The sequence below is a fragment of the Elephantulus edwardii genome, unplaced genomic scaffold (assembly GCF_000299155.1).
Source record: "Elephantulus edwardii isolate Elephantulus edwardi_28Jun2011 unplaced genomic scaffold, EleEdw1.0 scaffold00105, whole genome shotgun sequence".
Taxonomy (NCBI): Eukaryota; Metazoa; Chordata; class Mammalia; order Macroscelidea; family Macroscelididae; genus Elephantulus; species Elephantulus edwardii.
In genome coordinates this window covers 12,627,812-12,633,365 of record NW_006399855.1, presented here as the reverse complement: position 1 = coordinate 12,633,365, position 5,554 = coordinate 12,627,812, and positions in this window count along the sequence as shown.

Here is a 5,554-nt window from a genome sequence, read left to right as displayed (position 1 = left end):
AGAAGAAGACGACCTCCAATGGGATGTATTGCCATGATGACTTCAGCAAAGGGCTCTAGTGTCTCAGAGAAGATGAGGATGGCATGGGAGAGGGCAGGGTTCAAGTTGGCTGTTCATAGGGTCACTGTGAGTCGGTCATACTCGATTGTACCTAACAATAACAAAGGAAAAAATTTTCTCAAATAATAATATTTTAATTTCAAGTATGAAGAAATCTCCTGGTGACAATCCTAGAATCCTGAAAGAGTGAAAAAACTTGCAAATTATAAAGTGTCATATTTACAGCTATGTTTCCCCTTATATCCAAAGTTTCTTCAAGTGCTCTTTTACTATCAGCCAGTCAATTCACTGGCAAAAAAAGGGAAACAACTTTTAAGCAAGTATTTTTTTTATTTTAAAAATACTTCTTTCATTTTAAACAAATAAATAAATAAATGATTTTGACTGATATTCTGAAAAATCTCATTTAGTGCTTTTATGGTGGCAGTCCCAGATGCCACGGTCACAATCACTTGTCTTTTATCATTTTCACTCCCGCTCCACCCACGTCTGCCCTCTCCCCTCCTCATGCCTTCTCCCCTATTACTCACATAATTCAGCATTTTAAGCTTTCAATGGTCTCGTAGTCAAATAGTCTACACATAAAAGAAATTAGTCTCAGTCTACTTCTCCTGATTAATAGGCCCTCTTTGTGTCTATACTTTTTTCTTTTCTTTTCAAGTTTCCGTCTCCTCCAAACCTGATAGCTAACTTTGCAGTGTTAGATTTTCCTATTTTCCTCACTGGGATATCTGAGAGCAAATCAAAATCATAGAAGAAGAAAAAAAGGCAAAACCAAACATGCATAATGAGAGATTGTAAGTGGCAAAACAGATTTCAAATATTTTGTACCATTGTTGAAAGTGGAAGAATAAAAATTGTACAGATCTGAGCAAGCATGTGGATATCAGGGAGATGAATTGCATTGGGAAATTCATCTGTGAGGGACCTCTCAAGAGTACTAAAGAGTAACGATGTCAGGCTGGAGACTAAGGTGCGACTGATCCAGGCTATAGTCTTTATAATTACGTGCTATGTATCAGAGAGTTGTACAGTGAATAGGGATGATAGAAAGATAATTGATGCCTTTGACCTGTGGTGCTGGAGAAGAGTGTTGAATATACCATGGACTACTAGGAGAACAAACAGGTTTGTCCTGGAGAGGGTGAAGCTGGAGTGCTCTTTGGAGTCAAGGATTCTGAAGCTTCATCTGACATACTTTGGACATGTTGCAAGAAGGGACTGGTCCTTGGAGAGGGACATCATATTTGGGAGAGTGGAGGGACGGCATAGGAGAGGAAGACCCTCGATAAGATGGATCAATTCAGTGATTGGAGTGGTGGAAATGAGTGTGTTTGAGATGGCGAGGTTGGCACAGGATAGAATGGCGTTTAGGGCGCTTGTACATAGGGTTGTTATGAGTCGCAAGCGACTCGATGGCACGTAACAACAACAACAAACCAAATTACATCAAAATGACTAAGAAGGATAAAAGAAAAATTGATGCCTTTGAGTTGTGGTGCTGGAGGAAAGTATTTAACATATCATGGATTGCTAAGATAACAAATGTGTCTGTACTGGAGAGCATAAAGCTAAGCTTTTCCTTGGAGGCAAGGATTTTGAAACTCCATCTCACATATTTTCTGTATGTTGCCAGTAGGGACCAATCCTTGGAAAAGGACGTCATGCTTGGAAGGGTGGAGGGACACACCAAGAGAGAAAGACCCTGGACGTGATGAATTGACACAGTAGCAGGGTAATGGGGGTAGGTGTGTTGGAAACAATTAAATTGGCTTGGGATAGAGCAGGGTCCAGAGCTGTTGTACATAAGGTCACTATGAGTCACAAGAGACTTGACAGCACATAATAATAACAACAGTATATACTAGTATGACTTTGTTGTTATGTACTGCTGAGCTGATAATAACTCCCAGTGCCTCTATACAGGACAAAGTAGAACAGTCCTAGTACAATCTTAAAGCATTTCTTAGGCCTTCCAGAAGCCAACTAGCAGGTCTTTTCTCCCAGGTAGCTGCTAATAGGCTCTAATTCTCAGTCTTTCTCTTAGCAGTCAACGTTTAACTGCTGCCTTGCCAGAGTTCTGTTGAGTCAAGGGAAAAGCTATGTAAAATAAGGAATGACTAGCATAACATTACTAATAAAAAGGAAGCCACAAGAAGTGTACAAGAGTTATAGATAACACTAAACAATTTTATAAGCAATCCTACATTATCAGTATACCGTGACTTGTATCAGCTATGGGATTTTCAATTGCTTCCTATGCATTTGAAAATTTGATACTGTCTATGGAAGATCAAAGTAGAATTGATGTCTTTAAATTGTGGTATTGGCAAGGTATAGTGAATATCCCAAGAACTCCCAAAAGAACAATCAAATCTATTTTGGAGAAAGTACAACCAAGGTGCTCCTTTGAGGCATGGATGGTAAAACTCATCATTCATATTTTAATCATTTAATCAAGAGATGTCAATCTGTGGAAAATAACATCATGCTGGGAATGGTTTTGTTATGTGCCATCAAGTCTTGTACAACTGGAAGCTGTCCTGTGAACAGATCTGATCTCTGTCCTACCCTGGGCCAACATACAATCACTGTGTTAATCCATCTCATTGAGGGTTTTCCTCTTCAACTGACCCTCCTCCACATTCCTAAGCACGATGTCCCTTTCCATGGATGTAGCCTTTCCTAACAACATGCCCAAAGTATGTGAGATGAAGCTTCCTCATCCTTGCTTCTAGGCACACTCTGTCTGTACTTTTTCCAAGATATATCTGTTTTGGGGGAGCAGTTAATAAGATATTCAGTACTATTCTCCAATACACAACTCAAAGTCATTAATTCTTCTGCCATCCTTATTCATTGTCCAGCTTTCAGATGCATAGCAGGTGATTGGCAAGATCATGGCTTATTTTAGGCACACCTTAAACTGATATCATTGCTGTTTGGGACTTTGGAGAAGTAGCAGCTTTCCCAGTGCTATACATCTCTTGATCTCCTGACTGCTTAAGTATCAAAGGTGTTAATTATAGGTCCGAGTAATATGAAATCATTGACAATTTCAGTCTCTTCTCCTTTTATCATGTTGTTGGAAAGGTGGAGGGTCAATAAAAGAGAGGAACAGCCTCAACAAAATGGAACAACATAATGACTGTAACAAGGGACTCAAATATATCAGTCATGACAAGGTTGGCACGAGGTTCAAATCTGCTGTTCATAGTGTTGCTAAGATTCATAGACAACTAGATGGCACCTAACACCACCACTACAATTTTGTCAGTAATAACAAACATTAATCTAAAAGTGGATACATAGACAGGTAAGAACAGGTATGGGTAAGTGAAAGGAACTGCACCAATGATCATTTGGGGGGGGAAATTGAAGTATCAATAACAGTAATAACCTCCACCTTTCATAACCCCATGACCATCCTTGCTCCAGGTCTCTCTCACTTTGCCCCAGCCCCACCTGGGACCTCTCCTTTCTTATCCCCACAAGTCATCAACCAAGAAAAGTCTCTCAGAACCTGCTCCTGCTCTGAGAGGGCCGGTGTCTGTCCCAGTTAGCACCCCAAGTATTTTGCTCTACTCTATGGAATCCAACCATTCCCTGATTGACATTTTTTTCCTATTTATTGTTTCCTGGGAATTTAGCATAGCATTCCACGGTAGGAATTCAATGTCTTCTTGTTAATAAATGAACAAGTCCTCAATCTCTGATCACTGGAAAGGGATACCTTGCATAACACAACAGAATACTGAAAGAGGAACCAGTGAAGTCACATTGGCATTCTGGATAATTGACCATCTGGGGAGTTGGGTATTCCCAAAAATTTAACAACTTGCTTTTGAGAGGTTTTGTGTTTTGGGGTTGTTTTTTTTGTTTTTTTTGTTTCTTGGTGGTTTGGTTGTTGTTGTTGTTTACTTAAGGTTTACAAATCATACTGACTTTTTAAAAATTAATTTTAGAGAAAGTTTACAGAGAATTAGGGTTTCCAGTCATTCATTGTTGCACTTTTCTCCCTGCCCACCCCTTTGCCCTCAATTCACAGTTCTTGAAAAGTAAAAGAAAAATGCTTTCACTGTTATACAATCCCTCCCCCAAGTCCAGTCCACTATGCAGCCTTCATTCTGAAATTCTGTAATGACAATAATCCCCAATCCCATATCCCTTTTAAACAGTTCTCTCCCTCATCTATTTCAATGCAGTATACATCATTCCTCCCCTCCTTTTCTGTCTTCCTTCAACCCCAATGGCAGTCCCATAGGGCAGTGGCCCTATGCAATATTTGTTCTTTTGTGACTGAGATATTTCACTCAGCATAATGTCCTCCAGGGTCATCCATTTTTAATAATATTTCATGAGTTCTTTGTTTTTCAATGTAGCATAGTATTCCATTGTGTGAATATACCACAGCTTCTCTATCCATTCATTTGTTGATGGGCGCTTGGGTTGTTTCCAGCTCTTTGCTATTGTGAACAAAGCCGCGATAAACATGGGTGTGCATATATCTGCTTGGGTCGCAGTTATGGTCTTTAGGGTAAATTCCCAGTAGTGGAATTGCTGGGTCAAATGCTATTTCTGTTTGCAACTTTTTGAGATAGAGCCAATACTGCCTTCCATAGTGGTTGCACCATTTTACACTCCCACCAACAGTGAATAAGGGATCCAGTTTCTCCACAACCTCATCAGCATTTGATATTTGCTGTTCTGTTAAATTTTGCTATTCTTACTGGGGTGAGATGATATCTCATAATTGTCTTAATTTGAATTTCTCTTAGAGTTAAGGATTTTAAACATTTCTTCATGTGTTTGTCATCTGAACATCTTTGGTGAAGTGTCTGTTCATATCCTGTGCCCCTGTTTCAATTGTGTTATTTATCCTTATCTTATTGTGGTGCATACTGACTTTTATTACAATAATTCATAGACATTTTGGCTTTTAACATTAACAATCTTTTATTGGATACTTATAGATTATATTAATCAATGATAACACAATATAATCCTTTATTGTACATTACCTTTCCTTCACCAAATTTATATGTTCCACTTTCCTTCTCTTCTCATCCAAAATCAATATTATCTGTGTGTAAACCATTCTTTAGCTATTTACAATAGTGGATAACTGACCATCAAAACAAATTTGAAAGCCTATAGCACTGACTATACATTCACTTGCGAGGACCTTGTCAAAGTATTATCTTGCAAGTGTAAAATGACTGTTTCTTGAAAAAGGTCAAATACCAGCAATTGCATATAACTGAATCTAAATGTATGCATTCTGTAATGCTCTGTATGGGAGAAAACCAACTCCCTAGCCTACTTTTCTATATTCTTTTACTCTAGCTGCTATAACATAATGCTTTCTTTATTATGGAGGAGGGGTAGGGTGAAATGGAATAGGGCAGTTCTTTTTTTTTCCCCTCTTGGCTTGTGCATTTATGAAATTCAGTGTAATTATCAATAGGTATATTTTTCCTTTTTTTTTTTTTTT